This window comes from Bison bison, unplaced genomic scaffold (genome assembly GCF_000754665.1).
Source record: "Bison bison bison isolate TAMUID 2011002044 unplaced genomic scaffold, Bison_UMD1.0 scf7180017864452, whole genome shotgun sequence".
Taxonomy (NCBI): Eukaryota; Metazoa; Chordata; class Mammalia; order Artiodactyla; family Bovidae; genus Bison; species Bison bison.
Genome location: NW_011495014.1, coordinates 9,738,334 through 9,766,231, shown reverse-complemented (window position 1 = coordinate 9,766,231; position 27,898 = coordinate 9,738,334). Strand labels below are relative to the sequence as shown.

Here is a 27,898-nt window from a genome sequence, read left to right as displayed (position 1 = left end):
ACATCATTAATCATCAGGGAAATGCAAATTAAAACTACAATGAGATACTAAATTATATCTGTTTAAATGGCTATTATCAAAAAGGCAAGAAATAATAAGTGTTGACAAGGATATGGACTGCTGGTTGTAACGTAAATTGGAGCAATCACTATGGAAAACACTATGGAAGCTCCTCAAAAACTTAAGAATAAAAGTACCGTATGATCTAGCAATCCTATTTCTGGGTGCTTATCCTAAGAAAATGGAAACACTAACTTGAAAAGACATATGAACTCCCATGTTTATTGTGGCACTATTTAAAATAACCAAGATATGGGAAAGTGTCCATTGAAAGATGAATGTATAAAGAAATATTGTAATATATAAATATATAATGGAATGCTATTTGGCCATAAGGAAAATGAAATCTGGACATTTGTAACACCATGTATAAACCTTGAGGGCATTAGGCTAAGTGAAATTAGTCAAAGAAAGACAAATACTATATTGTCTCTCTTACATGTGAAATCTCAAAAACAAAACAAAACCAAGTTCATAGATACAGACATAGACTGGTGGTTTCCAGAGGTAATGGGTGTGGAGGGGTGAAAGAAATGGGTAAAGAGGGTCAAAAGATTAAAAAAAAATAAGGGATCAGACATTATAAGAGATCAAGAATATGTACATAACTACGGGGAGTGAAAATGGAAGAGTGTAAGCCTCAACAAAGATTTCAGTTCTTGTGAGTATATGAAGTTAAGTTACAGGCCTGGAAGATAGAAAAAAAAATGTTTTAATTGTATTTTATTCTTTTACAACAAAGAATACTTTGTTAATACTTTCAATTTAAACTTAGGACTATAAGATTTTATTGTACCTTAACAATTTCTACATCGGCATCTCATGCTTTTCATGTAAAATCGTTGGTTCTTGTATCCAAAATCTCAGTCCTTGACACTTTGAGCATGCAACACACTTTGAGCATGCAACTCATTTAATTTATGACATATAAGCAATAGCCTCAGAATAACAATATCAAAACTAATATAAGAATATGGCCACTGAAACCACAGTAATTTTGGTCCACTAGGGATATACAGTCAAATTATAATATCTAAAATCACCTTAAATAGTTCTTCTGTATGTGGTTATATCTTTAACTCGATTTAAAAAATCAAGTCTTTACATTTCATTCCAATTTTTATGGACATCATTTAACTAGACAAGCAATTCTGATAAACCAAAGAGCAATGTCTCAAAGCAATGTCTAAATCTGCACAGTCCAATATAGTAGCTGTTAGCTAATGTACTTTTTTTTTTTTTAGATTTTTATTTTTTATTTTATTTTTTTTAATTTTATTTAATTTTTAAACTTTACATAATTGTATTAGTTTTGCCAAATATCAAAATGAATGCACCACAGGTATACATGTGTTCCCCATCCCGAACCCTCCTCCCTCCTCCCTCCCCAAACCATCCCTCTGGGTCGTCCCAGTGCACTAGCCCCAAGCATCCAGTATCGTGCATCGAACCTGGACTGGCATCTCATTTCATATATGATACTTTGCATGTTTCAATGCCATTCTCTCAAATCTTCCCACCCTCTCCTCTCCCACAGAGTCCATAAGACTGTTCTATACATCACTGTCTCTTTTGCTGTCTCATACACAGGGTTATTGTTACCATCTTTCTAAATTCCATATATATGCGTTAGTATACTGTATTGGTGTTTTTCCTTCTGGCTTACTTCACTCTGTATAATAGGCTCCAGTTTCATCCACCTCACCAGAACTGATTCAAATGTATTCTTTTTAATGGATGAGTAGTACTCCATTGTGCTAATGTACTCTTGCCTGGAAAATCCCATGGACGGAGGAGCCTGGTAGGCTGCAGTCCATGGGGTCGCTCAGAGTCAGACACGACTGAGAAACTTCACTTTCACTTTTCACTTTCATGCATCAGGGAAGGAAATGGCAACCCACTCGAGTATTCTTGCCTGGAGAATCCCAGGGACAGAGAAGCCTGGTGGGCTGCTGTCTATGGGGTCACACAGAGTCAGACACGACTGAAGCGGCTTAGCAGCAGCAGCAGTGGCCACTATATTACCACAGTCCAATACAGTAGCCATTAGTCAATCACAATAATCATACTTGAATTATCTGGTGCTCCTTCACAGAAATGAAAACTTTAAAAGAACACAGGTACTTAGAATCACTAAAAACCATTCTAAATTGTGGATTAATTCTAACTGAATTTAAGGGATTTTTACTCTTTAGAGTCCCTTGGACTGCAAGGAGATGCAACCAGTCCATTCTGAAGGAGATCAGCCCTGGGATTTCTTTGGAAGGAATGATGCTAAAGCTGAAACTCCAGTACTTTGGCCACCTCATGCGAAGAGTTGACTCATTGGAAAAGACTCTGATGCTGGGAGGGATTGGGGGCAGGAGGAGAAGGGGACAACAGAGGATGAGATGGCCGGATGGCATCACCAACTCGATGGATGTGAGTCTGGGTGAACTCCGGGAGTTGGTGACGGACAGGGAGGCCTGGCGTGCCGCGATTCATGGGGTCGCAAAGAGTCGGACACAACTGAGCGACTGAACTGAACTGATAGGTGTAAGATAAATTTTCACAGGTTAAGTTTGTTTCAAGGGAAATGGAAAATTCTTTTTAAAATGTCTCCCCCTTTTCTGGGTTTTAAATGTCTAAGGCAAAATGTAGAAAATAGGGAGTCCTACAATAGTTTGGAAGTCACTAGCTATGTAGACCAGAGCTACAAGCTCTTCTAGCTTGTGTAGTTAAGGAAAAGCCTATTTGAGAAGTCTGGCTTCAAGTTTCTATTGTATCCTATTCAAGGCAAAAGTGCATGTTCCTTGCAGGCTTTATAAATTGTTTTAAAAAATGACTAAAAATGTACAGAAAACAATTTATCCCTTCCTTACTCAGAATAACTGGTTGACAAATGAAGATTCAAATATATTTAAATTGAAATTTATTAATTTGAGCACTGGTAATGGCCAGATACTTCTGAGTCTTAAAAGCAAAATAATTAGGTACATCCGCCTGGAAAATCCCAGGGACAGGGGAGCCTGGTGAGCTTCCGTCTATGGGGTCGCACAGAGTTGGACATGACTGAAGCGACTTAGCAGCAGCAGCAGCAGCAGCAGACATATAAAAATTTTAGTGCCTTTGTGACTGGGATGGCTCTTAAAATTGTGTATCTAATAATGGCATACAATTGTCTATAAGGTCTTGAATCTGATTACAATACAGTGTATACACACACACACATAAACTGAGGGCTTCCCTGGTGGCTCAGATGGTAAAGAATCTGCCTACAATGCAGGAGACCCGGGTTTGATCCCTGGGTCGGGAAGGTCCCCTAGAGAAGGAAATAGCAACTCACTCCTGTATTCTTGCCTGAAGAATTCCATGGACAGAATATCCTGGTGGGCTACAGTCCATTGGGTCACAAAGTGTTGGACACAACTGAGAAATTTTCACTCACTCACTCATTCAGCCAACCACACGCAGATAACTAATATTATATTAATTAAAACTAAATAAAATTTAAGTCACACTAGTTATTTCAAGTGGTCAGCAGACAGCACATTTTCATTATAGAAACTCCTGTTGTACAGCACTTGTCTAAATGATACTCTTCCCTCAGACACTGAAATCTAGGTTAGTAAGGTAGCCTACTTCATATTGAGTAGCCTACTTCATATTTAACTACAGATGTTAAAACTTTTAAAGCATGAGTTGGCAGCTTTAGGGCAGATGTTACCTAATTAAAGTTTTCTATAGGAAGGTTGGTAGGCAAGGAGTTATCTGGGTCAGCAGTTACCTCCATGAAGAAATTAAAACTATTATTATGCTATCATGGTTTCTTTAGAGAGCATATTACCAAAATACTGGAAATATCATTAAAATCACTGAGATTACTTAAAAATGGAGCTGAGCTATTCATAAACTATTCACTTGAAAACTTGAACTATTCACTTAGAAGGTAAACTCAAATAACTCTCTTGTTACATCTTATTATTACTTCTTAAATGTCTCCATTAAAATATCCCTAACACAATTCACAAGAGTATTGTACTGTCTGCAACATTTGTAGGTTCAGTTATTATTAGCAGAAGAGGACATACACATATACCTGCTAAAAGTTCTAAATGTGTTTAGTTGCACAGACAGTATTGAGCAGAAAAAAAAAAAAAAAAGCGGCTTTACAGAATAGGAGTAGATACAGGGTTTCTTTGCGTGGGTTTGCCTTTGCCCCTCCACTGATAATGATGATGCTCTGTACAGGTAGGGTCTTTCAAGAGTTGGAAAAGATGCTAAAGACTTGGTGAATCACTACTCTTTATAATAGACCTTATATCAGAATTTCAGAAGAACCCACTACCCCAGTGGGAGAAGAAAAGATAAATAATACATAGGAAACACTGGCTACCAATCCTAAAATTCAGTCATTTCTATTTACTGAATTCTTTAGTCCCAGCTCCTATTTTCAAAACTGTGGGTAATAACCCATCTAGAGGGTCATGAAATCCACACACAGGGTTATAAAAATGAAATACTCTGGGTCGTTGTCAAAGAAGCTTGAAAAACATTGATCTATTTGGCTTTCCAGTAAAGTAGGGCTTTTATAGGCAAGCACAGAAGGATTTTATAATCCCTAGTCATACTAGCTGCTATATGAGGATGATTATCACTATATATACACTACAGCGTATGCTTGTGTGTCTACTTCTACACTAGCAGAATCCCTGCTTTTGGTAAACAGCCCATTAAAGTGAGAGTAGTTATACAAAATTCTTAGAATTCCTTTAGGACCTAGGAATGTATATTCTTACTTTACCAGTCGATGACAAAGAAATATGGGTCATTGTATTACCAGGCCCTTGGGATGTCACCTAAATACCAGTCTTCTACTCTGCATACTCAGCTAATTAAAAATAGATCAAAGTTCTTTTACCCAGATGCTATGTGACATGACATCAATTATATAAAGTTTAACCATTTATGAAAACATCCTATGTTCAACCTTTACAGACAGTACGTATTAAACCACGAAGGACGCTAGGTGTTTGGTATGTAACAAAGCAGTTAATTAGGTTAAGTAGTCTATCTCAAGGTTTCACAGTCTAATAGGTTGAACCAAAGGCAGAAATCTAATCAAAGCTAAGTTAAACAGATTCTTACTTACAAGAAATTGAGCTATGTGACTGTCACAGTGATACCAAGTATTGAAAGATGGTATAAACTCAGGAAATGAAGTGGTCTGTTGAGGGCCACGTATGTAGATGAGCAAACAGTCATAAAGGAAAATAAGTTAGATATGCAGTGGAAAGATACCACATGTATTCTTTCTTTTGTTAATGATTAGGTAAAGCTATATTAAAAGCTTCACATTTTCTCATATTCAGGGAAATATAAAAACATTTAGTATGAAAAAGTAAAGTGCTCCTGTAAATAAACTGCCAGCCTAGAGTCCAATTCTAAGTACAGATTTATAATTGTTTTATTATATACAGGATGTATCATGTGCTCAGTCATATCCGACTCCTTGTGACCCCATGAACTGTAGCCTACAAGGCTCCTCTGTTCATGGGATTTCCCAGGCAAGAATACAGGAGAGGGTTGCCTTTTCCTTCTCCAGTGGATCATCCCAATCCAGGGATAAAACCCACATCTCCTATGTCTCCTGCATTGCAGGAGGATTATTTACCCGCTGAGCCATCAGGGAAGCCCATATATTTATATATGTTTAATTATTCTCCAGGGATTATACTTATGTTTCATCTGTACTTGTAAATTTTAATATCTACAGAGACCACGTGGTAGTATCTCATATTGCAGTAAAGTAGGGGAAAGAGATGAGTATCCAAAACTACATATAAATTTTAATCAAAGAAGAAATACATTAAAAATTAATACTATTAAAAAATAAAAAAATAAAAATTAATACTATTTAAGTTAAAGACAATGAGAAATTCGAGAATCCTAATAAAATTTCAAGGAAAAATTATTTTACATGAAGGATTCATCATTCGCTGCCTCTTATAACTCGTCTACTGCTAATTCATTTAACAACTACTATTGATCATCTACTTCAAAGTTGTATAATGGTGTAGTTGCTGCTGCTGCTGCTAAGTCGCTTCAGTCGTGTCCGACTCTGTGCAACCCCATAGACAGCAGCCCACCAGGCTACCCCATCCCTGGGATTCTCCAGGCAAGAACACTGGAGTGGGTTGCCATTTCCTTCTCTAAAGCATGAAAGTAAAAAGTGAAAGTGAAGTCACTCAGTCGTGTCCGACTCCTAGTGACCCCTGGACTGCTGCCTACCAGGCTCCTCCGTCCATGGGATTTGCCAGGCAAGAGAACTGGAGTGGGTTGCCATTGCCTTCTCCGAATGGTGTAGTTGCTAGAATATAAAAGTGAGTAAGTCATAATCTTTCCCTTGTAAGAGTTCACCATCTAATAATTTTCATTTTAAGATTTTCATTTCACACTATTCTCACCATAATTTAATCCAAATCTAAATGACTGCAAATTTTACTCTAGTAAATAAGAATATAAGTGCTACCTTTACTAACTTCAGAAAATATTTTTAAAATATGGAAGAAAAAATTTTAAATCTACATTCTCACTTACCATATAAAATGTCTATGTCTTCAACCTGTGTTAGACAATAGGACATGTATTGCTGTCTTCTCTTAACCTCAAGATAGTGGAAGACTTTTGTCCAATTCCTCCCCATCTTTATTATCAGATTAATGAAGAAGTAGTGGGAAAGAAGAGCTAGGGTTATGAGAGTGGTGGGCAGGGAGAGAGTGGGGAAGCTTAAGATTTTGGAGAGAGATAACATCACTGATAGACTAAATAATCAGGAAGAAAAACATCTTTGCCTTCAAGTAATTTTTATATGATGACAGTTTTCCACTCCTCATCCCCACCCAGGAAGTAGGAGGTCCATGCCCCATTCAGATTTCCCTCTGTTTCCCTCATGCTTGCTCTACACAGACCATCTAATTACCAGACAGGATTTCTTGCTATTGCAGTCATCCTGATGCTCAACAGTCTATGACCCCACTCCTGTGGTCAAGGCTGTCTGAACCAGATATGAACCAAGGAGATAATGGCTGACTGGAAATCTATGTGTTAGATGGCTCTGAAAGATGCTATGATCTAATCAGACTCTCCCTGACATATGTCTTAACTAATAGAAGGAAGGGAGGTTGTTGTTGAGTGGTAGGTCATAAAGGCTGTGGCCCTAAAGATATACAAGCTAAAGAAACATGGGTTGGAAACAATGTTGAAAGAATAGATGTACAGATTGCTGAGTGGTCCTGAGAGAGGGTAGATAAGAGTGTGGCCAATCTCAGGTCTTATTCCTTAGTCTGTCTTTTTGATTGCGCTGTATTCCCTGAGATTTCTCTGTAGCCTTCCAAATAGGTATCCTTTTAATTGCGTTTGTGTGGGTTACTGTTACTTGCAACTGAGATGGGCAGAAAACTTTGTAACAAATGTTGTGTTGTCTTCTTTGCTCATCTTATGTTATTTACATATTGTTTTCTCTTCCAACAATCTAAATACTACAGTCCTTCAAATACAGGCCCAAGAATCACTTTATCTATAAAGCTGTATAAAGCTATATCTGACTAATCCTAGGCTACAACTTCCCATCTTTGAACTACAGAGCGCTTTAGCTTTTACCCAGGAAGCTGTTAATTTCACAGACTTTTTACTACTCTCTATGTGCCTTATGAATTCACTATTTAATCAACACATAGCCAGTACATCTGTTGAGTCTTAGTTTCTGAATCAGTAAAATGGATTAATTACACTTACTTCAAAGAGCTATTGTAAAGAGAATACTTAGCACACTTCCTGCTTGGTATTTTGTTCTTAAGTGTTTAGCTAAAATTCAGAGGCAAATATCTTTATTTTCTTCAAACTAAATATATAAGAGTGGGAGAACAGCTCATTAAAAGTCAATACTCTGATTTTCTTGAAGAGACTTTAAAAAAAAATCTGGGGTTTGTGAGGATGAATAAAAGGGATCCTTGATGGTGAAAAATTGGTTACTGATCCTGCACATCTCCTGACCAAGGTAGGTCTTGGTATCAGAGATACCAAGAAAAAATAAAAAAAATAAAAGTCAATACTCTTTCATAAATTCAATGTGAGTAAAAATAAGTTTAAAATGTCAAGAGCATTTTCATTTTCAAGCAGATTTCTTTCACAGGTAAACCTGAATAGATGGCAAAGAAGTATACTAGAGTAAGTATCCCCTGTCAATCTGCCTCTCAAAAGAATGTTCTCATTACTGTAGTTTTAAATAATACTATAAAGTTTTTTTTAGGTAACAGTGACATTTTCAGGTTTGTTTTTAGATAAGCAAAATAGTAAACTGCTTTTTCCTGAGAAGATAATGCATAATTTTAAAATTTTAATTATTTAAAAAATTTTCTTTAGACTATAACTCTTTTTATTAGGTAATTTAAAGATTAAGTTTTCTCCTTTATGACTTTGATGATCTGTAAAAGTTCACAAATCATTACAATAATTCCCTACACCATTCTCTTAGCTACAAAACTTAGTCAGATTAGGCACTAACAACTTTCCAAATACAATCTTTCTATTTTCCTCTTAATTTTTTATTATTCTGAACTGCATACAATTTGTCTATTTCTTAATATACTGACAGGCCAATATATTAAAATAATAATACTCCTAATTTTTCATTTGGAAGATTCAAGATCCTTCATAATATTGCTCAGAGAGAATTTAACTATTTATTCATAATACAAGGCTCTGAGCCCATCCTGGGTTTCCCAGGTGGCTCAGTGGTAAAGAATCCACCTGCCAATCAGGAGATGCAGGGTGGATCCTTGGGTTGGGATGATCCTCTGGAGAAGGAAATGGCAACTTACTGCAGTATTCCTGCCTGGGAAGTCCTATAGACAGAGGGGCATGGCAGGTTACAGTCCATGAGGTCGCAAAATAATCAGACACAACTTAGCAACTAAACAACACCAAATATATATCCCAAACATGACCTGTAAAAAAAATATGAAAATGTCATTTAGCTGTTAAACGTAATGATAAAATAAATACAAGTATAAGCCAATTTCTTGAGTATTTCTACAAAGTAAAACAAATTACCAACTCAATTAATAAGATCATTCTAAAAATAAACATTAAAGTCATAAAAAAATTTTTAAGTATCTCCTTTATAAATAGCTTGGGCTTCCCCCATGGCTCAGTGGGTAAAGAATCTGACTATAATGCAGGAGACAGAGGAGATACAGGTTCAATTCCTGGGTCAGAAAGATCCCCTGGAGAGGGCAATGCAACCCACTACAGTATTCTTACTTGAAGAATTCCATGGACAGGGTAGCTTGGTGGGCTACCATCCATTGGGTTGAAAAGAGTTGGACATGACTGAGTGACTAACACACACACATACACACACGCACACACACACACACAGCAATAACTCACTGATTACTAAAATAAATGTAGTACAACGATAGAACCATATATACCTATTTAAACTACAAAACTGTCTGCACGTTAAATGCTCATCTGAATATTCCACTTCAAATGTTCAAAAGTTTAGAATGTTTGGGAGTTGCCAGATGACCCAGCAATTTTTTTCCTAATTATACACACCAGAGAAATTAAAATATTATGTCCACACAAAACCTTGTACAAAATGTGGAAATAATCCAAATGACTATAAACTGGTAAACAAAATATGGTATATGTATGCAATGAAATATTCAGTTCAGTTGCTCAGTCATGTCCGACTCTTTGCAAACCCATGGACTGCAGCACACCAGGCTCCCCTGTCCATCACCAACACCTGGAGGTTGCTCAAATTCATGTCCATTGAGTTGATGCTGCCATCCAACCATCTCATCCTCTGCAGTCCCCTTCTTCTCTTGCTCTCAATCTTTCCCAGCATCAGGGTCTTTCTAAGGAGTCAGTTCTTCGCATCAGGTGGCCAAAGTATTAGAGTTTCAGCTTCAGCATCAGGCCTTCCAATGAATATTCAGGACTGATTTCCTTTAGGATGGACTGGTTGGATCTCCTTGCAGTCCAAGGGACTCTCAAGAGTCTTCTCCAACACCACAGCTCAAAAGCATCAATCCTTCAGTGCTCAGCCTTCTTTATGGTTCAACGCTCACATTCATATATGACTACTGGAAAAACCATAGCTTTGACTAGACAGACCCTTGTTGGCAAAGTAATGTCTCTGCTTTTTAATATGCTGTCTAGGTTGGTCATAGCTTTTCTTCCAAGGAGCCAGTGTCTTTTAATTTCATGGGTGCAGTCACCATCTGCAGTGATTTTGGTATTTAAGAAGATAAAGTCTATCACTGTTTGCATTGTTTCCCCATCTATTTGCCATGAAGTGATGGGACTGGAGAATGAAATATTGATATGTGCTACAACATGGGAGAAGCTTGAAGATGTTATACTAAGTGAAAGAAACCAGTTATAAAGGACCACATATTGTGTGATTCCACTTATATGAAATGTCCTGGAAAGGTAAATCCATTAAGACAGAAAGTAGATTCACAGTTGCCTTGGGTTGGGAATGCTGAGGAACAATGGGAGGTGACTGTTAATAGGTACTGGGTTTCTTTTGGGGGATGATGAAAATGTTTTAGTTGACTCTGATAATGGTGGACAATGCTGTGAATATACTTAAAACAGAATTACATATTTTAAATGGGTGAATTGTATGATATACGAACTATACATCCATAAAGATGATATATTAAAAAAGCATTTGGATATCATGTTCATAAAATGCTCTTATGACTTAATATATTCTTTATCAAAATCTTAAAATCAGTGTTCTCATTGTAGCCTCTGTATTCAAGACTAAATATAGAAATGCCCCTAGTATGACCTTTCACGTTTCACAATCAAATTCAGGTACGCAACCATTTAGTTAACTTTGCATCTCTCCCTCTCTCCCCTCTATCTCACTTCTTCTCCTCACTGTCCCCTCTCTCTCCCCCTCTCTATAGATGTATAGATATAGATACAGAAGGAATTTTTTTTAACTAAAATTCCTAAAGTTACATTCATTCAGTTTAGGAACCAACAGGTTTATCCAACATATAAATTCATAAGTTACCAGACTTGCTCCACAACTTAATTCCAGTAGTCACGTGACTAGCTAGATTTTTATAATGAAAAGAAAGAAAGTATAGAATGAAAGTGAAGTCGCTCAGTCATGTCTGACTCTTTGCGGCCCCATGGACTGTAGCTGACAAGGCTCCTACGTCCATGGGATTTTCCAGGCAAGAGTACTGGAGTGGGTTGCCATTTCCTTCTTCAGGGGATCTTCCCAACCCAGGGATTGCACCGGGGTCTTCCACATTGTAGGCAGATGCTTTACCATCTGAGCCACCAGGGAATTCCCAGATTTTTATAGTAGAGGGATTTTATAGAGATAACTAAGCCTGAGATTCTAAACCACAAATTATATTTATTATTTTCTGCTTATTAATTCCTAAATATTTTCTCTTTATTCCCACCATCATCTTAGTATAATACTAAATCAGTTCTTATTGGAAATACTGCAAGAGCCTTCTAAGAGGTTCCTCTGCTTCTTCAATCCTATTTATTTTAATGGTAATCTTTTAATATAAAAATCTGATCCTGCCACATTCCCACTTAAAAATCTTTCATTATCTCCATATGAAATATATGATAAAATCCCAGGTCCTCTGACATAAAAAAGCTCTTCTTAATGAGGCCTGGGACTTTATTTTTGATCTTACTCTCTTCTCATACACTAAGTATTAATAACTAAACTTCTCACCATTTCCCCAGTACTCTATGGTTTCCCAAGCATCCGTGGCACATAGTATTTGGTACTTGGTGTTCACTTCCCTCAAATGTTCTTCCTTTATTCCCTGTTAAACTCCTATACATATTCTAGGTCTCATCTCATATATTACCAACTATGGGGAACCATTCTAATTCAGTGAGCAAGTCTTAGGTACTTCTTTCTAGTTGCTCTCATATAGTCCCTAATTAAAGCACTGTACTATACAGCAATTTTCTGTTTTGATATACCACTTCTTACCACACTGTGAGATCGTTGAGAAGCAGGGCCTACTGCTTATCGTCTTTACAACCTTAAAACCTGGAATGTAAGACTTTAACAAAACGCTTTGAATGAAAATGTATAATAATCATTGAAACGTATATAGAACTTGATAACTGACCCAAAAAAGTATGCACATATATTCTAATTTTTACCTTAAGGACAAATCTTGAAGTAGGGAGATCCGGCATTATTATTTCAGTTTTACAAATGAGGAATTCTGCATTAATATCTATCACTAATTGCCAATCAGTTTAAAATAATGAGAAACTGAAGATTTAAAAAGTCTCTCCTTACTACTTATAAACTTTTTATGTAGAATAACTTTTGTTAATCAGAGAAGGCAATGGCACCCCACTCCAGTACTCTTGCCTGGAAAATCCCATGGCTGGGGGAGCCTGGTGGGCTACAGTCCATGGGGTCGCTAAGAGTTGGACACGACTGAGTGACTTCACTTTCACTTTTCACTTTCATGCATTGGAGAAGGAAATGGCAACCCACTCCAGTGTTCTTGCATGGAGAATCCCAGGGACAGTGGAGCCTGGTGGGCTGCCATCCATGGGGTCGCACAGAGTTGGACATGACTGAAGCGACTTAGCAGCAGCAGCAGCAGCAGCAACTTCTTTTGTTAATAAGTACCTAAACTGTTTATTTCAGCTTCTAAAGAAGAAAAATGACCAATAAGGGCTACATTTCCTTTAATCTATCACTCCAAAGTCAACAACAATTATTAAGGACCCATAAGAGGGACAGACGTGTAATTGTTAGTCATGATCCGGATTTTGAACCCACCTGATTCTACTCTAAGTGCTGTCACTAACAATCAACTTTTCATTTGTCCTCATTTCTCTGATTTGATGGTTATATCTTCTAATACCCCTCCATAAATTTTCTATTTCACATAGTTTTTGATCCCTTTAAATTCTTTACTTTCTTAGTAGCTCAATAATGTCACATTAAGAAAAATTTAAAATAGTTTATCTAATGAATTTTCAGTATAGTATTCAAAGTTTTAAGTCTACTACAATTCTGTACCAACAGACTATTATTGTATTTTGAGTTTTAACTAAGTGTAAAATTATTTCCTAAAGGTTCCTCCCTAAGTGTAGCTTTTGTTGATAATTTAGACATTCTACAACCTTGTTCTTGCTTCCTACTTAGGTGTGTAAAGACTCACTAAGCTCAAATCAATATTAAGGAATTTGCCTCAGAGGTTTGAACAAAGGAAATAAAATTATTCCATGATCTATCTTGTGTCAATATTCTTAAAATTGTTTCAAACTCCCTATGCATCAAATATTTACATGTACACCCTCTGATGAGAAACTAACTTTCTTATATCCTAAACAATATTCTTATCAGGATGACCAATTGTATCTGCTATTACTATTTCCATATTGAGTTCACAACTGTAGTTCACTATTGTATGTCCCCTTGTGGTTGTTACATATCATTCCTAGGGAAATTTGTAATTAGGTCAAAAAGCTTCCCTATCTCAGCATTGCTTCCCATTTCCTGGGTCATATGATCTCATCAAGTCTGTGCCATAATCTTTTGGCTTAGTGGTCTCTCACTGAACTATGAAAAGATACGTAAATGTTACCTTAGTAACTCTAACTGAATTTCAGAAACTATACTTTTAAGAGTCATTTTTTTTAAATGTCAACTGAAATAACTCTAGTCTTTTGTCTAAGACTTATAAAATATGAAACGATAGCCTATATGAAGTAAACACATAAAAAGGACTAAATACCATCAGTCAGTCAGTCAGTTCAGTCACTCTGCTGTGTCCAACTCTTTGCAGTTCCATGAACTGCATGACACCAGGCATCCCTGCCCATCACCAACTCCCGGAGCTTATTCAAACTCATGATCATCGAGTTGGTGATGTCATCCAACCATCTCATCCTCTGCAGTCCCCTTCTTCTCTTGCCTTCAATCTTTCCAGCATCAGGGTATTTTCCACCGAGTCAGTTCTTTGCATCAGGTGGCCAAAGTACTGGAGTTTCAGCTTCAGCATCATTCCTTCCAATAAATATTCAGGACTGATTTCCTTTAGGATTGACTGGTTTGATTTCCTTGCAGACCAGGGGACTCTCAAGAGTCTTCTCCAATGCTACAGCTCAAAAGCATCAATTTTTCAGCACTCAGCTTTCTTTATAGTTCAACTCTCATATCCATACATAACTTTGGACCTTTGTCGGCAAAGTAATGTCTCTGCTTTTTAATATGCTATCTAGGTTGGTCATAGCTTTTCTTCCAAGGAGCAAGCATCTTTAAATTTCCTGGCTGCAGTCACCATCTGCAGTGATTTTGGAGCCCCCCAAAATTAAGTCTCTCACTGTTTCCACTGTTTCCCCATCTACTTGCCATGAAGTGATAGGAGTGGATGCCATGATCTTAGTTTTCTCAATGTTGAATTTTAAGCCAACTTTTTCCCCTTCCTCTTTCACTTTCATCAAGAGACTATTTCTTCTTCACTTTCTGCCATAAGGGTGGTGTCATGTGCATATCTGAGGTTACTGATATTTCTCCTGGCAATCTTGATTCCAGCTTGTGCTTCATCCAGCCCATCATTTCGCATGGTGTACTCTGCATATAAGTTAAATAAGCAGGGTGACAATATATAGCCTTGACGTACTCCTTTCCCAATTTGGAACCAGTCTGTTGTTCCAGGTCCAGTTCTAACTGTTGCTTCTTGACCTGCATCTCAAGAGGCAGGTCAGGTGGTCTGGTATTTCCATCTCTTTCAGAATTTTCCACATTTTGTTGTGATCAACACAAAGGGTTTTGCACAGTCAATGAAGCAGTCCCTTGCTTTTTCGATGATCCAGCAGATGTTAGCAATTTGATCTCTGGTTCCTCTGCCTTTTCTAAATCCAGACTGAACATCTGGAAGTTCACAGTTTACGTACTGTTGAGGCCTGAGTTGGAGAATTTTGAGCACTACTTTGCTCAAAATGCACTCAATTGTGCAATTGTGTGATAGTTTGAACATTCTTTGGCATTGCCTTTCTTTGGGACTGAAATGAAAACTGAACTTATCCAGTCCTGTAATCACTGCTGAGTTTTCCAAATTTGCTGGCACATTGAGTGCAGCACTTTCACAGCATCATCTTTTAGGATTTGACATAGCTCAACTGGAATTCCATCACCTCCACTAGCTTTATTTGTAGTGATGTTTTCTAAAGCCCATTTGACTTCACATTCCAGGATGTCTGGCTCAAGGTGAGTGATCACACCATCATGGTTATCTGGGTCATGAAGATCTTTTTTGTATAGTTCTTTTGTGTATTCTTGCCACCTCTTCTTAATATCTTCTGCTTCTGTTAGGTCCATACCATTGCTGTCCTTTATTGTGTCCATCTTTACATGAAATGTTCCCTTCGTATCTCTAATTTTCTTGAAGAGATCTCTAGTCTTTCTCATTCTATTGTTTTCCTCTATTTCTTTGCACTGATTACTGACGAAGGCTTTCTTATCTCTCCTTGCTATTCTTTAGAACTCTGCATTCAAATGGGTATATTTTTCCTATTTCCTTTGCCTTGCACTTCTCGTCTTTTCTCAGCTATGTGTAAGGCCTCCTTGGACAACCATTTTGCCTTTTTGCATTTCTTTTTCTTGGGGATGGTTTTGATCCCTGTTTCCTGTACAATGTCACGAACCTCCATCCATAGTTCATCAGGCACTCTATCAGATCTAATCCATTGAATCTATTTGTCACTTCCATTGTGTATTTGTAAGGGATTTGATTTAGTTCATACCTCAATGGTCTAGTAGTTCTCCCTACTTTCTTCAATTTAATTCTGCATTTGGCAATAAGGAGTTCATGATCTGAGCCACAGTTAGCTCTGGTCTTGTTTTTGCTAACTGTACACAGCTTCTCCATCTTTGGCTGCAAAGAGTGTAATCAATCTGATTTCGGTATTGACCGTCTGGTGATGTCCATGTGTAGACTCTTCTCTTGTGTTGTTGGAAGAGGGTGTTTGCTATAAGTGCATTCTCTTGGCAAAACTCTAAATAGCATACATTGGGAATACCTTCCAGTTAGATATAATTAAGGGTGAATTTACTTTATAATGCAAAAAAGGGCAACTAAAAAATAAGTATCTTAAAATTGGGCAGAAATAAACTAAATTGCACTAATTACTCATAGGAATAGCTGTACCTATCTACTTATAGCAGATGTCTTCGGACTGAGAAATAGAAATATGGTGACCATGTTTTTAAAATATTATAACAATGTTGGGGTAACATACAACTGCAAGGTTTAATTATTTTATTAAATTCACTTTATGGGTTAGGTCTTTATATAAAACATACACATTTTCTCATGCATAACACATGGCTTTCTTTTTGTCCTTCTTCCTTTTTAAAAAAGTATATGGTATTTGCTGAAGACAATATTCATTCAGCCTAACTTTTTACATAGTGTATATCTACAGTATAATAAAAGAAAAACTAATGCTTGATAAGGCAATTGCTATGGAAAACAGTTTGCCAATTGTTCAAAAAGCTAAACATAAAATTTACCACATGAACTAGCAATTCTTCTCCAAGGCACATATATACCAAAAAAGAAAAAATTCAAAGAGACTTAAAAATCAAAAGATGAACAGACAACACATATATAATATGTGTATTATATATATACTATTAATAGTTATTTACATAAATAATGAGACTGAGTATTAAAGAGCAATGGAGTCCTGACACATGTTATAACATGTACAGACCTTGAAAACATTATAATGAGTGAAAAAACCCGTGACACAATAGGAAAAATATGTGATTTCACCTATATGAAGTACCTATAATAGGCAAATCATCAAGAGAGAAAGTAGATTGAACTTGATCGGGGGAGTGAGTAGGGGGATGGAGAGTTAGTGTTCAACAGTTACATAGTTTCTGTTTAGAGCTATGAAAAAGTGTTAAAAATAGACAGTGCTGATGTTTGCACAACATTTTGAATGTAATTAATGACAACAAATTATAGACATAAAAGGGATTAAAACTGCAACTTTATGGTATCTTTTTTACCACCACTTAAAAAAGTAATAATGTAATTTACTCAAAACTATTGGATTGGACACATTACATGGGTGAACTGCACAGTGTATAAACTATATCACAATAAAAATGTTTTCACAATTAATGTTTGAAGTCCTTCTTCAATGTCTGAAGCTTAGGGCCCTTTTCCTTAAAGGTGCCTTCTCTGGTCATTCTATCATCTTCTCTAATTACCAATTCATAGTATATTTTATTTGTTTATAGCACTCATTTAGCAATTAATTTCATCCTGCTTTTTAAAACAATCTCTGGTGTTTTAAAATTTATTACACATTTAATATTTGATTATGCTGTTTACAAAACGAGTAGTTGCTCAAATTATCAAGACTCCTATTTAATGCCTGTACTTTATTTTCCCCAATGAGATTAGGAGTAGCTGAAATTGTCAAATCAGAACCCAAAATCCCCCTGTTATCTTCAAATCATCAAAAAATATCTCAATTTTACACTTGCACATATACATTATGCAAGAATTTCAATAACAATTGTTAAGAGGAAAGCATTCCAAGGAAAATATAATCCAAATATTCATTCTCTGAGCATTACAATTAATCAAGGATGTAATAGTCTTAGTTTTATAACTACTAAAAATAGGAAGCAGGATACTTTTAGTTTATTTAATTGGAGGCTAATTACTTTATAATACTGTGGTGGTTTTTGACATACATTCACATGAATCAGCCATGGGTGTACATGTGTTCCCCATCCTGAACCCCTCTCCCACCTCCCTCCCCATCACATCCCTCAGGGTCATCCCAGTGCACCAGCCCTGAGCACCCTGTCTCATGCATCGAACCTGGACTGGGGATCTATTTCACATATGATAATATACATGTTTCAATGCTATTCTCTCAAATCATCCCGCCCTTGCCTTCTCCCACAGAGTCCAAAAGTCTGTTCTTTACACCTGTGTCTCTTTTGCTGTCTCGCATTTAGGGTCATCGTTACCATCTTTCTTAATTCCATATATATGTGTTAATACACTGTATCAGTGTTTTTCTTTCTGACTTCTTTCGCTCTGTATAATACGCTCCAGTTTCATCAACCTCATTAGAACTGATTCAAATGCATTGTTTTTAATAGCTGAGTAATATTCCATTGTGTATATGTACCACAGCTTTCTTATCCATTCATCTGCTGATGGACATCTAGGTTGCTTCCACGTCCTGGCTATTGTAAACAGTGCTGTGATGAACTTTGGGGTACATGTGTCTCTTTCAATTCTGGTTTCCTTCGTGTGTATGCCCAGCAGTGGGATTGCTGGGTCATATGGCAGTTCTATTTCCAGTTTTTTTAAGGAATCTCCACGCGGTTCTCCACAGTGGCTGTACTACTTTGCATTCCCACCAACAGTGTAAAAGGGTTGCTTTTTCTCTGTACCCTCTCCAGCATTTATTGTTTGTTGACTTTTTGATAGCCATTCTGACCGGTGTGAGATGGTACCTCATTGTGGTTTTGATTTGCATTTCTCTGACACTGAGTGATGCTGAGTATATTTTCATGTTTGTTAGTCACCTGTATGTCTTCTTTGGAGAAATGTCTGTTTAGTTCTTTGGCCCATTTTTTGATTGGGTCATTTGTTTTTCTGGAATTGAGCTGCAGGAGCTGCTTGTATATTTTTGATATTAATTCTTTGTCAGTTGCTTCATTTGCTATTATTTTCTTCCATTCTGAAGGCTGTCTTTTCACCTTGCTTATAGTTTCCTTCGTTGTGCAAAAGCTTTTAAGTTTAATTAGGGCCCATTTGTTTATTTTTGCTTTTATTTCCATTACTCTGGGAGGTGGGTCATAGAGGATCAGCAGGATACTTTTAACAGAATATTCTATTTCTATTTGACCAATCATTTTTCTTTTTCCCCAAATAAATTAAAGATACTATCCAAAACAAAAAATAAGATTAAAAAGGTGAGGAATATACATCTAATATCTATACAAATACATTTATGTCTAAGTAGAAATGTACAGGATATATATATTTAGTCCTGAACAGAAGTAAATAAAATATTAAGTTATACAGATAACTTAGTAATAACAAAAAAGGTGTTTGGGGGCCAACCAAGATTTTGTTTACTTAAAAATCTCATTTAATGAATACAGTGATCTTCAGTTCAGTTCAGTCGCTCAGTCGTGTCGGACTCTTTGTGACCCCATGAACCGCAGCACACCAGGTCTCCCTGTCCATCACCAACTCCCGGAGTCCACCCAAAGTCATGTCCATTGAGTCGGTGATGCCAGAATTTGAGGTATAATGATGAAAGAGAAGGAAGACTTTAGAGAAAGGAATAGGAAGAATGAATATATATGGTACTCCTTTGGAAAGTAGCATAAAACCTGGAGAAATACATAGCACACTTAGAATAAAATTACATATTTACAGAACATACAAAGGCTAGGTGAATTTTCTACCTATGTCCTTAGTATATGTTTAAAGTGACCTTTGAGACTTACAGGCTATTTTAATCCACAGCAGGGTTTTCTTTTCTTAATTGGTACTTTTTAAAAATATGTACGTGTTTGCTAAAATGTTTCTTTCCTGTAGAATATCTGAATGATTTGCTCTTAAGTACGTCTTTAAAAATGAATTGTAAATGTAAACAGTGTTAGCTCACATAAAATTTAAGAAATAGCCTATATTTTGATCTAAAGGCAAAAGGTTTACATTTTTAAATTATGGTATCATTACCTTAAGTGAATCTGTTTCAATGAACAATTATATTTCTATTCACTATCAAAGTAGAACAGCTGATGTTCACTTTTACAGTGAAAATACTCATTGGCATGTCAGAGAATATTGCTTTTCCAGTCAGAAATAACAGCTATTTATCAAATTCAATTCCCCAGAAAAGTCAATAAAGAGAAGGAAACAAAGATGGTTTCCATCAGACAAAATACATACGTTAAAACTCATTCTTCATTAATCATAGTCCTCATATCCTTTACTCCAATACCCAATAGCTCCAATACTTTGGCCACCTGATGTGAAAAGCCGACTCATTAGAAAAGACCCTGAAACTGGAAAAGATTGCAGGCAGGAGGAGAAGGGGATGACAGAGGATGAGATGGTTGGATGGCATCACTGACTCAATGGATGTGAGTTTGAGCAAACTCTGGGAGATAGTGAAGGACAGTGAAGCCCGGCATGCTGCAGTCCATGGTGCTGCAAAGAGTCGGACACAACGGAACAACACAACAACGTACCCTTAATCTCTGAGGTTTTATAATTTACAAATGATCATACAGGCTTGGGATTCCCAAGGTCACAGCATACTAGGAAGAGGGATAAAGATGATGATGATGATAGCAGCTGTAAATTTCTAAGCACATATTAAGCACTGCACATGGGAATATGGGCTAGGAATGGAGACAGTACCTGTAATAGCGTACTGAAAGCTGTATAAGAATTCAAAAAAGACCAACAACTGATTTGACTCCATGACCAAGAATCTACAAACCCTATGTCTCAAGGGTATCATTATGCTACAATACAGAATAGTTCATGCTTTCAAGACAACTCCTTGAGACCTTAATCAAATGTTTAAAAATTTGCAAAGTAAGGATACCTATTTTTAACTTAAAAATAAGAAGCATGGGAAATATAATCTAAAGACCTACATTTGAATCCAGATGCATCACCTAATATTAATGTGCCAATCTCCTTCAGACTCAGTTTCTCCAAATGTAAAATGGAAATACAATTTACCTTACAGCACAACGGTGAGAATCAATATATGTAAAAGCACCCAGTGCAACTCCTGGATATAGCAGCTACTGAAATATTCCGAAAACTTAACTACTTAGAATAATTTTGCTAAAATAAACAATTTGTTACTTTTAAATGTTACTACTCTTTAGATGTTTAGATGTTACTCCAGTTTGTAAATATGTAAAGTAGAAAAAGCCAAATTTCATTTAAGTGTATAAACAATGCTCTCATGTTCATCATAAATCACCATCAATTCATTCTTTAGCCTCAATTTAGATGATAACTCCTCAGGAAAATCTTTCCACAATCTCCAATGGCATGTATCTATTAAACACATAATATCTACCATGTCTAAAACCAAACTCCTGATCTTCCACTACATCACAAACTTGCTCCTTATGAAAACCATCCCCATCTCACAATTGATGGCAACACCATCCTTCTAGAGGCTCAGCAAAAAATCCTGGAGTCATCTTGCCTTCTCTTTTCCTCATATCCCACAAACAATCCATCAAATAAGGTACACTTCTCGGTGTACCTTAAAAGCATCCAGAATTTAACTACTACCAGCCTTATCTAAGCCACTACTTTCAATCAGATTACTGTAAAAGCCTTCTAGCTGGTGGTCAGTGCCTCCCTATAGTCCATTCTCAACATAGCAACTGGAGTGATCCTTTAAAAATATAAGCCAGATTTACTGAAAGCCCTGCAATGGCTCTTTAAAGTGCCTATGGCGCTCTGTAAAGCCCCAATTATCTCTGTCATATCCGCCTACTCTGGTTTCTAGCTCACTCTACTTCAGTCACACTGGGCTTTGTTCATTACTCTGAACACACCAGGCATGCTTTTGCCTTGAGCCCTCTACTTGGAAGGCTCTTAAGATATCTGCATAATTAACTTCCTTGATCTTTGCTCAAAAATCAACCTACCCATCACACCACAGCATTCTTACCCTTTCTCTTACCTACTTTTTCTTCCCTCCATAATACTTGTCACGTTCAAACATGCTACATACTTATTTATTATGCTTACTGTCGATTCCACCTCCAGTACACGTCCCCCAAGAGCACAGACCTTTGCAAGTTTTATTTACGTTTATATCCCTAGAACAGCACCCCAAAATATATATTAAATATATAAATAAAAGGAAACATTAGATACTTCTTTATGTCACCTTTAGTATCTTGAATTTATCCCTATTATATCAGTTATCGCATTGTATTGTAATAGCCTGTTATATTTTTGCCCCTTCAAATCAACTAAACTGTAAGTTTCTTGAAACTAGGGATTTATTTTGCTTTCCATTACTATCAGAGAATTTCCTTATAGTGTTTGACAGTAAGGATCCTAACATTTGATAAACTGATGAAAAAAACGTATCTAAATCAAAGTCTTTAGCACCTTTATTATGTGTGAAATATAAACATGCTTAAAGGCATGACACTGAAGACTGAGTTCTTTATGGATTCTGTTAGATTTTTTGGTCTTGCTCTGGCACTTATTAGCTAAAAGACATTGATGAAATCATTTCAATTCTCTAAAACTGTTTCCTTATCAGTAAAAATGGGGATAATGATGGTTACCTATACCTCATGCAATTTTCTTGACTGTAAAATAATTTGATAATAGAATTCAGAATACGCTTCTTCAGAATACACTGCTCTGGCATTTTGACTGTTTTGAGTTAAGGCACTTGAAAAACTAGCAAATACAGAAAAACACTCTGACCTTCTTTCTTTTTCTTAAAAGCAGGAAATCAAAGTACTATATGAAAGATGTCCTTCCTATACCAGAAGGAAAGTAACACTCTCACCATCAAGGATAAAAAGTTGAGACTGAGAGAATTCTCAACAAACAGACCTTGTTAAAATAATTCTTATCTTCCTTTAGTCTCCCCACATAGTTACTTTCCCATAACTGCCTTTCTTTGTTCAACTTAACATAAAACCAGAATATTTCACCATTTCCTTGGTCTTCATTCCTTTTGCAGACTCTCATTTCACATAAAATTTGTATTATAAATATGTATGCTTTTTCCTCCTGTTGATCTATCTTATACCAATTTAATTCTCAGGCCCAGCAAAACAGAACTCTAAGAGGGTAAAGGTAAAAGTTTGCCTTTCCTACCAAAAATTAGTCCAGTAGTTTGCACATATTATGCATTCAATAAGTGACATCTATTAGTTGTTATTACAAATTAAAGTAGATGCCCTCCTATAAGTCCTACTTCAATAACTTGACTAAGCTAGAATAGTCATTAAATATAATCTTTAGAATTTCCTTAGAATGTACCAATAACATAAATCACCAGGTTACTTAAAATATCTGTGATATGCATTTTGCAAAAGAAGGTACCTTAATTCTCTCAACGAAACTTAATTACATTATCTCAGAATATTTTAAAACTAGTTCTGAATGTTAGGTTCTATGACCATCTTCAATAGTAGCCTTCAATGTTTAACAATTTCATAGTATTTTTTATATAATCAGGATACTTAATACTAAAGTTTAAAAATAAAACATTTTACTATTTAGATGAACTATATACTTATAGGCCTATAATGTATACATACTTTCTTCCCTCTACTCTGAATAATCTCATTTCCAGAAATAAGACTTGAGAGAAAAAGATAAATAATTAAGTGTATTTGTGACTCTTCACTAAATCACCTCCAGGCTCTCCATTTCTCATTTCAGCCATGTATCCAACAATGTATAGAATCCTCTGGTAATGTTATATTATGGATTTAGCAAAAATTACAGTTTTGTTGAAATTAAAAAGATAATAACTTGGTATTTATTTTAAAGTTTATTTTCCATTATTTTACAATAGAAATAATTTTTCTATATTTCCTTGTGTACTATTTTCCTACTATATACTCAGAGTCAGTTGTCTGTTTTATAAAATCTTATGGATAATCATTTTCTTTACAGTTTGTACTACCATAAAGGAAAAAAAAACACATTTTACTTAGCACACATATGAACAGTAGACAAGAAAACTGAGGTAAGCAGTTTAAATAATTGTCCCAAGAACACAGATGGAGTGACTGCCAGCTTTAGGATTAAAACTAAGCAGCTCATTATTCCCCTTCTTATATTCTGAGTACTTAATATTGTTTTTACATCACAAGGATCTCATAATTAATTTTAAAATAATTTAACTTAATCATTAAAACAATTATCAATAGTTGTGACAATATATTTAAATAGATTTATGAAATATATTAAGTAAAAATAAATTAGTTTATCCAAATATTCCCTAAACAAATGAATCTGACTTACTACATAAGTTGTTTTTTAAATTTTGCTTCGAGTGCCAAGAAAGTGACAGCTTAATATAATTTATCACTTCAATATCTTTTTTAAAAGCTAAATTCTTTATCCAAAATCTACAATAAGTATATGAGAAGATTGGATTTAATACCAAACAAAAATACTTTTTCATTAAAAAAAAAAAAATCCAAACTTAAAACAGTACTTTCTACTCTAATTATAAACTTCAACTTCAGGATATATTTACAACAGATATATCTACTGAAAGACAATGATAAAAAGTAAAGAAAGCACCAAACACTATTGCATTTACAGGAGAAAAAGACATACAGTATAACATTAACAGCTTACTGTGGAGAGTGGATTTAATCAGGAAGTAGCCATTATCCTTTCGATTCAGAGCAGTGACAGCACTCCAAAACAACAAGCCGTGATATTTTTCAGTTAAAAGGCATGAAAGAATACCTACTATTGTGTCCTAGCTTTGCTGACCCCAAAGGTCACCATATGTCTTTTATCTAAAGCTATCATGAAAACATAATCCAAGCAAGCATTTACAATGCTTTATTTGTTGAAACACCTAAAATCTACCTAACACAACCTCTCTCTCTCAGTTACTCACAAAACATGGCTGTCTTATTCAGAGATTAGCAATTATTGTAATGAGATACTGTCGGAGAGGGTCAAATAGTACTTCCTGCAGTTTACACATCTTGATTTCCTGGTAAACAAACTGAAAGGCAGGTGGAGCACTTAGATCACCAGTAAACGTGAAAGCTCACGTGACAAAACTAAGCCAGGTGAGGTTGATGTCTCAAATAATTTTTCTTTTCTTAATTTTAATTAGTGTCAAGACATAAAGAATTCTATCTTCCTTTTTTTTAAAGGAGGGTTTATTCCTGACATGCGAAGGCACAGAGTTACAATAAGGAATCCTTGATAAACAAACCTGTTTAAGCAGGTTTTAAAAATTACTGCTTGGCAGGTAAATTTAAAAACAAGGCAACGCTAGCTAACAAGGTTTTCTCTTTAAAAAAACAAAAAACCTAGGATTAAGTGTTTAAAAACCTGCTAAATAAGGAGTAAGTTTTTAAGTTTCAACTCTTTCAACAAAAAAGATAAAGTTTCTGAGTTATAATTTAAGACAAGCTCTTGCAAAGTAAAACTGTAATTCATGTAGCAGTCCAAGGAAAAAATCTCAATATATGAATTGAAACTTTACATAACTTGAAGCTATTTCTTGCATCACTTAAAACTCACATTTTAAAAAGAAAACAAAATCTAAAATATTATCTGTAAGTATTTAAAAATATATGTGGTGAGCTTGAAATTTGTTTCTCTGTCCTTAGTTTTTCCCCCCAAATTACTTTTTCACTCTCTGAAATTTCTAGTGTAGTTAAATGAAGACTGACTTAAATTAACTAAGGGTATAAAGCAAACACAATCCATCAAAATGATAAACCAATTCACTAATTTAAGAATATGGAGAGGTTTTTTTTTTAATCTACATTTATGTTTAAAATACTTTGTTCAGACACCCTCCGTGTCCTAACTATTAACACAGTATCATTTAATTTTAATGCAAAGAGCCCTTAACAACCGATTCACAGTAATATAATCACAGTATTAAATTATATAACTTAAATCAGGTGTATATTTATTATATTTGCAAAATAAAACTTTAATGTATTGACGAACAGAAAACAAAACAAAGTGATAACAAAATCAATGACAACAAAAAGAACACCCAAGAAGATAAAACTAAACTAATAATACAAAATATGAGAATAGGTCACATTACAAATATTTAATATATATCATTTGAAAGGAGTACATATTTAATACTGAACAACATTAATGCTAAACAGTGCTAAACTAATACTAAACAACAAGTTGCTAACTACCATCTTTACTATGATGAAGCATGAAACAAACACCAAATTTTCAAAAAATTACAACTAAGAAGTTAAAAGTTTCAGCTGAATTTCCTGGTCCAATTAAATAATTCAAATATCCTGTTAACCACCTGGAATGTAAAACATAGCCCTATTTCCTTCATAAATAATTTGAGATATATTAATAATTCTTACTAAATAGGAGCTTTGACTATGTAATTCATATATGGAAACAAAACAAAATTTTAAATTAGAAACTTATTATTTCAACTATTATAAAGACCCATGACTATTTTAGTTTCTCATAATGGTTTTTCCAGTGGTCATGTATGGATGTGAGAGTTGGACTATAAAGAAAACTGAGCGCTGAAGAATTGATGCTTTTGAAGTGTGATGTTGGAGAAGACTCTTGAGAGTCCCTTGGACTGCAAGGAAATCCAACCAGTCCATCCTAAAGGAGATCAGTCCTGGGTGTTCATTGGCAGGACTGATGTTGAAGCTGAAACTCCAATACTTTGGCCACCTGATACGAAAAGCTGACTCATTTGAAAAGACCCTGATGCTGGGAAAGATTGAGGGCAGGAGGAGAAGGGGACGACAGAGGATGAGATGGCTGGATGGCATCACTGACTCGATGGACGTGAGTCTGAGTGAACTCCGGGAGTTGGTGATGGACAGGGAGGCCTGGCGTGCTGGGATTCATGGGGTTGCAAAGAATCGGACACGACTGAGCGACTGAACTGAACTGAATGGGTCAAATTTAAAAGATAAGGAAATTAAAATACTGAAGTAAAGAAAATAAATTTGAAATTTTGTTTCATTCAACGCAGCTTTTATCAAATGTCAGGAAATTTTGGTGTTAACAGTTTATAATTCAGTTGAAAGGCCAAGGACAGAAACCAGGGCAAACATGATACCCTTTGTGTTAGAAAAAGACCCCCTCTGAGCTAATGTGAGAAAAGGAAACCTTTCGCTCCTCTAGATACATTTCAACCCTACTTGTTCTTTCAGTCAGGCACTCTTTGTAGAGTACACTTGACACAAAGAGCTACACCTGGTAGCTCTGCACAGAGAAAAATCTTCAGAAAGGATGCCCTTGCCCCTGGAAGGTCTAAGAAACCACAGAGATTAGTCTTCCATGACTTAAAAAATCCACGCAAAATGAAAATGAAAGACAGGGAAGGGGACAAGAGCTCCTACTTCTACTTGCTTACATTCTACCAGCAATAAAGAAGCTTTCCATAATTATTTATATCCTATCTATTCTAAACTAAGATGACTTAAAGACATATGATGAATAAAACAGAATGCTTTCAAAAAACAAATTAATATGAATAAAGGGAAGCAAGAAGGATGAAACACAAAGTAAAGCTAGAACACACAAATGCCTGTCATAAGGTCTTGCACAACCTTCAGATGTGGGTAGCTCAGCTCTGAGCTTCCTAGCAATCCAAGTGAAGCAGGAAATAAGATCAAATTATAAAACTCTGACTGTGTAAAAACTTCACTTTACAAATAAGCACCAAGGCTTTTCCTAGTACTTAGAATCAAGAGAAACGTCTTCATACTTTTCAGTGATGCAACACTGGACAAAACAATAATTTTCTCAAGAGCATCTTTACAGAAATTGAACAAATTTCATATGACACTCCTTTCAACCTTTCTTCAGGGCAAGCTAAAATCATAACACGATGAAAAGTTACCCAGAAAATGTGCCATCTTAACAGGAAAGTTTCTGCTATTTATCTAGGTAGAATCTCTAAAAAAACACTAACAATCCCCAAGATCTTTTGTTAAATTCACAGTCTGTTTTCATATTTCAAATTCATATTT

At 35.7% G+C, this 27,898-nt stretch overlaps 1 protein-coding gene across 12 annotated transcripts in view; it reads right to left on the bottom strand.

Moving 5' to 3' along the window:
• Positions 1-26,443, bottom strand: part of BAZ2B (bromodomain adjacent to zinc finger domain, 2B) — a 203,641-nt gene extending 177,198 nt beyond the window's left edge. For 5 of the 12 annotated variants that reach the window (XR_826954.1, XR_826955.1, XM_010858993.1 and 2 more), the window contains exon 1: positions 24,522-26,441. The gene's annotated coding sequence lies outside the window, so the exon portion shown is untranslated. Of the gene's footprint in view, positions 1-24,521 lie in introns of all 12 variants that reach the window. The other 7 variants (XM_010858992.1, XM_010858997.1, XM_010858995.1 and 4 more) reach the window with 2 other exon arrangements.
• Positions 26,444-27,898: the final 1,455 nt, after the last annotated feature.